The sequence below is a fragment of the Belonocnema kinseyi genome, chromosome 10, assembly GCF_010883055.1.
Source record: "Belonocnema kinseyi isolate 2016_QV_RU_SX_M_011 chromosome 10, B_treatae_v1, whole genome shotgun sequence".
Taxonomy (NCBI): Eukaryota; Metazoa; Arthropoda; class Insecta; order Hymenoptera; family Cynipidae; genus Belonocnema; species Belonocnema kinseyi.
The window spans coordinates 59,984,253-59,995,104 of record NC_046666.1 but is presented as its reverse complement, the minus strand read 5'-3'; the positions used below and the strand labels follow the sequence as shown (position 1 = coordinate 59,995,104).

General features: G+C 28.5%; 1 protein-coding gene across 3 annotated transcripts in view; it reads left to right on the top strand.

Moving 5' to 3' along the window:
* Positions 1-2,456: 2,456 nt before the first annotated feature.
* Positions 2,457-10,852, top strand: part of LOC117182098 (sulfotransferase 4A1-like) — an 87,476-nt gene continuing 79,080 nt past the window's right edge. For all 3 annotated transcript variants that reach the window (XM_033375130.1, XM_033375129.1, XM_033375128.1), the window contains exon 1: positions 2,457-2,601. The gene's annotated coding sequence lies outside the window, so the exon portion shown is untranslated. The remainder of the gene's footprint in view (positions 2,602-10,852) is intronic.

Genomic DNA, 10,852 nt, shown 5'->3' with positions numbered 1-10,852 from the left:
TCTTTACATATTTTTATTTATATTATATTTGCTTAACAAGGATACAAAAATTGTGGTTTGTTTTTACGTATTGCTAACGGCTTAGGCGATCCTTCTAGTATGTTACAATTTTTATTTTTCTGAAAAAAACTTTTAAGGGTTACACTCGTTAAGACCCACGTAATTTGTATTTTTGATTTAAAAATAACTGATTTATTAATTAAAAAATCTTCATTCATCAATTTTAATCTGTCTTTGAGACAAACTCAAGATATAACCAAGTCGAACTCAAGTCAAAGCATTTTTACTCGGGGTAGAAAGTAAAAAGTGTTGTTGTTCGTCAATTTCGAAGTGCTGTACTCATGCACTATTTTTTGACTATTGATATTTTGATTTGTTTTGTTACATTCAAATTCTAGGAATCGGAATCGTTTTCTTTTTTGAAAGTTAAAAAATCAAAATCAATGAGAAAATTTTTGTTGTAAAATTAATTTTAAATTTACATTCTAGAATAGTTGCGAAATTTTAAGTATATTAAAACGTTTGACGTTTAAAAAATTCAATTTTCAGTGTTTGGAAATGTTGCCTTTAAAGATTAATTATTTATTCACCATTAATTTTTTCACTGCTTTCATTTCAAGAAGCGCGCCAAAGCTACTGGATTTGATTCAGTTAATAATATTTTAATAATACTCAGATAAATTTTGTTTCCATTCATGATTTCTGTCTGTTGGTTAATAGAAATATTATGATATTTGTTTATAAAAATTGGTTAAATGATGCATCCTTTTCAAGTATTTTTTCCCCTATCTAAAATATTAATATTCTTAAAATCATAATCAAAGTGATGGTGGCAATTTCAGTTGTGTTGTGATGAACCTGTATTCCAATAGCTAACGTTACAATCTCTTATGTTCAGTAAGACTAGTTTTCAGTCTCCTGTCCCTTTTTGAAAATATAAACTTTGTCGCAATATTTACATTTACATTATCTTATTACATATGGATGGATCGATTAAAAGGATTTTAAATCAATTAGTTAGGCCATGTTAATGTTTTTTTTTCGAAGATTGGTATTTCAAATTTGAAAAATCACAAGATTTTTAGATCCTTATTTAGAATAATTAAATTCAAAATTTTTGTTTTTTATGCTTCATACCGGAAATTTGTTCTCTTATTAAAACCTCATTGGATTTCAAAAATGATGAAAAATACTTTAATAACTTTAAAATGTACAATTTACAATTAATTTAAAAATAACTTCGAGAAGAGCGAGGATGAAATTTAAAAAAATAACATTTAAAAAAACTTATACTTGTTAAGTATTACGTCCTATAATAAAAGAATGACTTAGAAAGCGAAAAATTCATTCTAAAATTTTGAATAGATACATTTTTGCAAAATTACTCGGTGGTACAGGAAAAAATTATGCACATATTTAATAGATGGCATCTTTCTCAGCACACCATTTTTATACAGAAAAAGAGGGTATTATTTTGTCATAACCCAGTTTATTTTTATTTGTGAATACCAGGATAAGATTTTATACATATTTGATGTATCATGTGTAATATAATATACGTAAATTTAAAAAACTGCAAATGTGTAAATTATGATGATTGACGAAAATAGATGATCGTTCCCAGTTCAAAAATTTGTGATTGATTCTGAATCAATCTATTTAGATTATCACATTTTCAAAATAGGAAAAGAAACCGTCCGAAAATGTATAGATTGCTAAAATTTCTAAGATTCAAAAAATTCTAGTTAAAAAAATGTTAATGAAAAGATTTATTTAAAAAAATTAAAGTGAAATTCATATGGTCTCAATTAAAATAACTCTTAAGATATTCATAAGCAAACCCTGTAGATTAGAACGCGTCATGAAAAAGATTTACAATTCAGAAGTAGATTTCCAAACTCCCTCCTTTTTGGCAAACTAAAGGTAAATCCATAATAATAGTATTTTCTTTCTGTTTTATAATAATATTTTCCCCGAAAATGTAATAATTATCTTTCTAATGTTTTATATTTCAAATTTTTTAATAATCATTATGATAAAACGTCCTTCATTTGAACTTGTGACTTTTAACAGGAATTAAATTAGTGTCGTAATGACCGTGGAAAAATATTGGTTATAATGTATACAATTATACACAAGAAATTGAACTTGCACCATTTTTAATTCTTAATATTTATTTAAATAGAACGTTTTTTTTAAAAATGATAAATTTCAACGAAAGGAACTGCAATGGGGGAATGTATCTGATATTAGAAATGAATGATTATGAAAAGAATTAGTATTTTTTATATACTTATAACTTAATTTTTTCTTTGACATTCCATTTGTCGGCAGTGAAAGGAAATATAGTTTATCATTATGTTTCCTAGAGGTACTAAACTACTTTGCTATCTCTATATAACTATCACAATAAAATTCGCTGCCTTGGCAAACGTATCGCTGTCACGCTAATGCGTTTTTCTTCGAGTTTGCATTTATGACTATTGCATGCAGAAGTGGGAATGTGATCTTATAATTTTTCATGTGCCGAGTTTTGAATGCATGTCGACAAACAAGCTCGTACTTCAAAATTCAACGACAGACAAGTACAAATCTTTTCTGGTGAGTAGTGCGAAAGCTCTTCTTCAAAATGTTGTCATTATATCATTTTAAATATATAAAATAGAATGTTTAGTGATTGATTTGAGCAATTTCATGGTATTTTAACGGATTTAAAATATTTTATTTTTTCCTGTGATTAAAAAAGGTTTTCAAGCATCTTCAAGTTTGTTGGGAATTTTGGAAAAATTCTACCAATTTTTTATTTTATTTCAATGATTTGAAGGGAAATAAAAAAAATGTGAAAGATTCCAGGGTATTTAAAAAACTTGAAGGAATTTTTAAAAGCTCTAAATAATTTCAAGGCATTTCAAAATTTCTTTAAGAATTTGAAGTATCTTATGATATTTCTATGAGTTTCACAGTTTGAGTTGATTCTAAAGAGTTAGGTCATTTTAGGGTTTTCTTTTAATTCTATGACATTTTTAAAAGATTTAGGAAGTTTCAAATATTCCAAAGGATCAATGTCAAGGAATCATAACGATTTTAAAGCTCTCGAAATATTAATGGTTGGAAGATTCCGAGAAAATTTTAATTGCGTTTAATAAGTTGAAGTGGTTAAAATTTTTTATAATATATTTGCGTATTTTAAACGATTCCGAGGCGTCATTTGGCATTTTATGAGAATCCGAGGAATTTTTAATTGATTTCAAAGAATTTAAAAAATTCCAGGACATTAAAAAAAGTTACATATAAATTATTATATTATATTAATATTATATTTATCTTATTATTGAAAGAGTTTGCAAATTCGTAGGAAATTTTAAAAGATTCTAAGGAATTTTTGATCCTTATAAATGATTTAAACGGATTTTCAGAAATTAAAATTATTTTAATGTATTTTGAAATATTCCATGGCATTTAAAGAAAAACTTAATGGTCATGTGGTTGCAAAGAATTTTCCTAGAAATTTGAAAGATAAGAAATTATTTAACAGGAATGCTTTAATCGATTCAAAAGGAATTTTGTCAGACTTCCAAAGACTCAAATTATTCTTCGAGATTTTAAAGACTTTTAAGGTATTTTTATAAATTTTCTAGAATTTTAGAATATATTCTGAGATTTCATAGAATTCGTGGGATTTTATAATATTTTAGTGGATTTCAAAGAAATTATTCACAATAATTGCAAGATTTCTTAGGATTATAAATATTATAAAGTATTTCTAAGGAGATAACAATAGATTTGTAATATTTTAGGATATTCTAAAAGATTTTAAGGAATTTTAGGCCGATTTCAAAAATTTGAAAGGGTATCAAATCATTTTAAAGATTCCAGTGTGTTTTTAAAAAGGTTAAAAAAATTTTATCAGATCTAAGGAATTCAAGGAATTTCAAAAGATTGTCTAATGTTGGAAATATCTTAGGGTATTATTAATTCATATTAATAATTTAAGTTTATTCCAAAGGACTTCAATTACTTTACGGAATTTAAAAAAAATTATATGTAATTTTCAAGAGCTTTAAAAAGTTTCAAAGCATTTTAAAAGATTTTAAAGTATTTTAAGTATTTCCGGTTATTTTCAAAAATTCTAAAGAATTTTCAAGAGCTTTAAGAGATGTCAGGTGATTACAAAATAGTTTAAAGGCTTGGAGAAATTTAAGTTAAAAAAACTAAGAAATTTGCAATTGATTTAAGTAATTTACTGGCATTTCAAAGAATTTTTAATATTTTTAGATTGAAATTTGTTCTTAAAAAAAAGATCATTCTCTTTCGCTCCACTAGGAATCGAATCAAAGAACTTATGATTTATGATCAGGTGCTTTTTCATTAAGCTATTATAGGGATCCGAATAAGAACCTTAATTCAAGAAAATAATCCTAATTTTTAGCTAGGTCTTGATGGTACAAGTAAGTATTATTTTAAGGTATTTTAAAAGATTATAAGACATTTAAAAAGATGAATTCATATTGAAACAAATTTTGATCCGGATGTAACGAATCATCTAGAATTCAGAAAGATATGCAATGATTTAGAGGGTTTATAGGTCCTGTGAAAACGTTTAAAAATATTTCAGAAGATTACGATGAATTTGATCAGATTTCCGAGGATTTAAATGAGTTTGAGAGATTTTAATAGCTTTCCACCTAAACTTAATTAATTTTCCAAGAATTCAGGAAATATTGTGAGATTTCATAGAATTTTACGAAATGTTATAATATTTTATTGATTTAAAAAATTTCTTCACTAAAAGTAAGGGATTTCGTAGGGCCTTAAAGATTGCAAGAGATTTTCAAAAAATTTATCTTGAATTCTTTTATGTCCTTTTGAATTCTATTTAATATTTTTACTTAATTCAGCTCTACTCAATTGCTCAATAATCTTAAAGTATCTTAGGATCACCTTAATTTCTTAGGAACTTTTCCAAATTCCTTCAAATTTTACTAAAAGAATTTTAAACTTACTGAATTCATTTAATTTTTTAATATTTTTTCAATATAATTGCATTTTTCAATTAAAGTGATTTTTTTTAATTTTCCTTAATTTTTTAAATGACATTTATCGAATTCTTCTCAGTTTCTTTTAATTTGTTTTAGCAGACTTCAATTTTTAAAAAACCAATGGATTTTTTTCATTACAAATTTTTTTACAGTATATTTGAATTATTTTAAATTTATCTTTGGTTATTTTGAAGGATCATGAATTCTTTTCAATTTTATAGAATTCTTTTGAATTCCTTTTAGTTTCAGAGAAATTACTCACATCATTAATACATGTGAATGACTTTTAGTCGCTTTTTGGGGTAGAAATTAGTTGCTTTTGGTCAATTTTTTGGTTTGCATAGGATAATTTTGCCCTATTTTTATATTTTATATTCGGCTGTGGCAGCTATAAGAATAATAATTTAGAAATTCATTAAGTGAAAGTTTCATCTATATTATCCCATTTATAAAAGATTCTATATGAAACATTTTACAATATTAGAAATTTGGCCTTTAAAGCTAAACAACAAAAACAAAAATAAATATATCATGTGGAAATAGTAAGTTAAAATATTAATTTAAACATTCTTTAAGATCTTTTCAATATTTTAACTAAAAGAAAAACATCATTATAGATTCCTCAAGGAAGATTTTATTTAAAAAAATAGAAAAATCTTAAATTTGAGCCTAGTTTAGTTTTTATTTTATTTGATAAGTCGTTTAGAAGTTAATATGCAAATACATTGAAATAGAGTAATTCAAAAAATTTGTTACCAATCGATTTACTTACCTTTGACAATAATTAAAATCTGTTAACGAATCAGTTTTTATTATATCTTTCAAATTAATTTTATAGGGAAAACTCGTTTCTTCTTGAAAGCACTTTGTTCCAAAATCTGTATAAAAATCCAATTAAAAAGTTGAAAAAATCGGTTCCAATTAAAAACGAGTGCTTGCTTTAAAGCCAGAATAAAATGTAACCCTTTTTGCTACTAGAGTGCTTCAAGCAAATTTTATTTTCAAGTAAAAACATTTTCACACAGAAACTTAAAAATAGCCGACAAGCTTTCTATATGCGTATTTTTGTACTTCATACTTAAATTTTTGTAGTCTTTAATGGGTTGAAAAATATGCAATAAACTTAAATGTATTTTAATTTTAAGACATACAGTAAATAATATAAGTACGTAAAGAATTATTCTAGGTTTTAATTTAAGGTTTTTTGAAATACATGAATTGGTAAACACGACTAAGGGAGAATCCCGATTATTACAGAGGTAAATGTCCTGATTATTATTCCTTATTAAAAAAAATTTAAATTAGATACTTTGAAGGGACAAAATATCAAGCATAGATTTGCAGAATGTGTTTTTACTGAGTTTTAATTTTTTGTTTGCAAAGGCGGAAATCGAATTTATCGAAGAATCCATGTAAAAGGCAAACAGCATTTAAAACCGAATTGGTCAAATTAAACTGTGCTATCGAACGAACTGGCTAATTACATAACGACGCAATTACGAGTTCCTTCATCCAATTATTTGCACCGCTCCCATAGCCTTCCGTCTGGAGAGTATAAACGCACTTACGCATCGTTTTGTGAAACGCTACAGTTCACGATCTCAAACAATGATACGATCTTTAGTCGAATCTATAAATAAAATATATCTCGAAACTTCCTACTTATATTGAAAACGGACCATTAAAAATCTATTTTGTGATTACGATTGTTATTTGACAGAATAATAATTTGTATTCATTTTTCTTCTTTCGAATTCAATCATTAATATATTTAAAGAAAAGTGATTGTGATTCATGAATTCAGATGGTAGAGAATTTTTTTGTTGTGTGCTACGGTGAGTCAGACGCCCCGAACAGCTGGCAAAAATTCGAAAAACAATTTAATTTGTAAAAGAAACTTATTATACATAGGGGTTTCGATTCATAGATTATAAAATTTGGACAAAAAGTTAAAATTCAAAATGGGCGAACGAATGTAGTGAACAAAATTTATGAAGAATAATCAATTCGTAGGTGTTTTTTGAGTGACAGATTTTAAATTTCGGGAAAAATGATATAATTCGAATTGGTGATCTATCATGCTAAGAAAAATTTGAACAAAATTACCCGATTGGTAAAAAACTAATTTTCGAGGGGGATTTCGAGTCACGGATTACAAATATTAGGGTCATAAAATAAAATGCAAATTGGTCGATCCAATGTGTCGAATAAATACAAGAATTAATTTTCTAGGGTTAACTTGAGTCATAGATTACAAATTCTTGGTAAAAAGGTGAAATTCAAAATGGCGGATTCAACACGGTGATCAACATTGATAACAAACTATTTGATCGGTATAAAACTTATTTTGATGAGTTTTTCGTGCAAGGAATTGTGCAGATTTTGGCAAAAAGTTAGAATTCAAAATACCTGATCCAATGTGGCAAACCAAATTAATAATATATTATTGAAATTCTATGACACGTCTATTTCAGTGATCTTTTTAGTATTCTGAAGTTTGGAATTTAAAATTTTAACTAACAATTTGTAATCTGCGTAACACGAAAATACCTAAAAAATTAGCTTTATACAAATCGGATGATTTAAAAAATTGGGGTCACCATATTGGGTCTCAAATTTTGAATTCTAACATTTTTACCAAACATTTGGAATTTTTGATTGTAAAAACTCCTGGACAATAAGTTGGATAGAAATTGGGTGGGTTTTTATTCAATTTTTGTCACCATATTGGATGGCTAATTTTTAATTTTAACTTCTCGAATCAAAGTTTGCAATATCATTTTCAAAAAACCTTTCGCATAATAGGTTTTATACGAATCCCATCGTCCTTCGTACCTTTTTGCCAGGTGGGGAAGTGAGAGGGAAGAAAATTATAGAAAAGAGGGGGATGGTATTAGGGGCGACTTATGGAAGAAAAGGTAAAATAGGCAAAAGGTTGGTGACTAGAGGACAAAAATATGGGGGCGGGAGATTTGAACGACTTAATTATTGTTTTAATAGGCTATGAAACCCTTTCTAGCAATAAGTTTAGACTAATCCCGAACAGAAACCCTTATAGTTTCGGTCGGCTGTCCATCCGTCGTACGTTTTGTATAGCAGGAGAAGTGTGGGGAAGTAGAGGAAGAGTAAGGAAGTAGAAGAAGTGTGGGCAAGTTGTTCAGCAAAGGCTAAAAGTGAGGGGAAGTAGGGGTAGATAGAGGAAGTAGTAGTGGATAAAGAAAATAGGGATAAGAAAATGGGGGTGAAAGTAGGAGAAGGATGGAGTCAAAGGAAAGGAGAATTATGGTAGGGTTTGGAAAGTATGGGAGGGTGGAAAAGTAGGTTTGGTGGTATGATCATAAAGAGAAAATAGGAGTTTAAAATGAGGAACTCTGAAATATGTAACTTTGAAAACTCTCAGAAAATGATAAACGCATAATTTATGGAATTGTTGGAGTTTATCCATGCTTGTATTTCTCAGTGAACTGCTGAGAACTGCCAAGTGTTATGCAACTTTCATCTTTAAATTAAAAAAAAAATGGAAGCCTGAGCTTTTTTAATAAGAATTAGGGATTAGTTTTTTTGTTTGTTATAGATTCAAAGCCCCGGTATCTTTCCATCCATCTTACATTTTACATAGAGGGGAAGTTATGTGAAAGCAGGGGAAACTATGGGAGGGGAAGTAGAGGAAATGAGGAGGAAATAAAGAAGCAGTAGGAGAAATTGTGGCAGGGCAAGTAGGAGAAGTCAGGATAAATAAAGGTAAGGAATACAGGATTAGATTATGAAAAGAGTTGTAGGTAGAGGATGTGAATGGGAATGTGAATGAGAATGAAAGTAAATGAATGGAGGGGACGTGAGGAGAAACGTTAAGAAAGGAAGTAGGGAAAGGGAAGTGTTATCTGGGGAAGCTAGGAGAAGAAAGTAGAGATTTAAAAAATTGGGGAAGAGAGGGAAAGCGAAGGTCGAATTAAGTGTATGGCGAGGATGTGGGGAAATGTAGGGCGAGTAGGAAAGAGAAAGCATGGGAGGGGTAGTTTCGTACGGCTAAATTAACGTCTCAATAGGTTACGAAACCCTCTTTTGTAGGCGCACTGTGCCTACTTTGATTTTTTTTCTCTGACTATGTTCTAGTTAATGCTGGAAAAATGAAACATTATAGTATGGGTCAAAATATTTACATGATTTATTTGATTAATAGAAGAGTGACAAATAGTTCAAAAGTGTTGAACTTGAAGCATGCTTTCTTGAGGACTAATTGATAAATTAATACAAAAATGGATTATTACTAATATTATTATTATCCACTTTTAGCCCGTTTTTTCGGGCATCTGTATGACTCTGCGGCCTTGCGTTTTTTTTGTTTCAGCCAAACATTTAGTCATTCTAATTCGAATTTTTGTACATGACCTCCTATTTTTAACAAAAATTGTCCTCGTCTGTGTGAGAAAGTGGGTATATTGGATGACAAGAGTGCAGAGGAAAAATTGTTTTCGCGCCTTCAACAAATGAACACGTGACTATTGCGTTGAAACGGGGATGAATTGTAATTGGACGGAAATGGAATTCGGATAGTGCAGAGCCAATAGAGGGAAAGAGATAGGAAACGGAGTACAGAGAGACAAAGATAAAGAGAACGAGAGACAGGCAACATTATATAGAGCAAAAGGGAGAGAGAGGCGAGGGTTGACGCCAGTGGTCTGTAACTCTATGCCCCTCTGAACTTCGATCAATAGAGACGGTACAACATCGAATGGAATACAGCTGGATAAAATAGCCTGTACAAGCTGTACTTCACTTCCTCTCAAAATCGCACCTTTTGGAATTCCCCTTTTCGATTTCCTCCTCGTCCAAATCGACCGGCAATCTTCGGTGCACAATATCTCTGGTCTGCTTACTAATCTTCGGAAAATTTCCTTACATTATTCTGGCTAGAATGTTTCGAGAATATATTTTAGAATTAGTGCAACTTTTTAGATTTGTTTCGATATTTGCAATGAATATCGTCTAGTTCTTCGACTAAAATGTCTTTTAAATTGTGTTCAGTATTACTAACCATATCCGTTAAAATATCAAAGATAATTTTGTATCTAAGATTTTAAGGTTAATTCATTGTTTAAAAATGAATAGAACCCAGTCGGAAAATGCAATTATATTTAATTCAAAGTATTTACTTTTCAATTTAAAAGTCTGTTATTATGATTTTTGTTCGGAATTCATCCCTGTGAGTCGTAAATTGAACTCTTCTGTTAAAGATTTCTGTTTTGGGATTGAAGATTAGTCCTTTTCGATTGAAACTTCATCTTTTAGTTCAAATGTCATATTTAAAAAAATTAAAATTGAATCATTTTTTATTGAAAAATGCTCTATTATACTTACAATTAAAAATTCTAATACATATGTTGATATTTAATTATTTTGTTGACAAATCAACTGTTTTTTTTAAAATGCATCTTTTTCAGGTGTTGAATTTTTTTCGTTAAGTATAAAAAATATTGCAAATGGACATGAGATATTTTTCCTAGAACTTTTTTACGTGCAAGCTTTTATCTTAACATTTTTTCGTACCTGTCATTATTTTCAAGGAAAAGTAGGAAATGCGATTGTACGAATTAAGAATTCTCTTGGCTACAAAAGTTATTTAGCAAGCATCAAACTTATAAGATATATTAATTATCAAAGTCCAAGTACAAAAAAAAATTGGCAATCAATTTAAAAGCAGGTTATTTGGGAAAATCGGTTTTGAAGCTTTTTAGAAAAATCGTCACCATCTTGTTAATTTTAAATTTTAAAAAATTTTTTTAGTGGATTCGGAAAGAAGACGATAAACGATA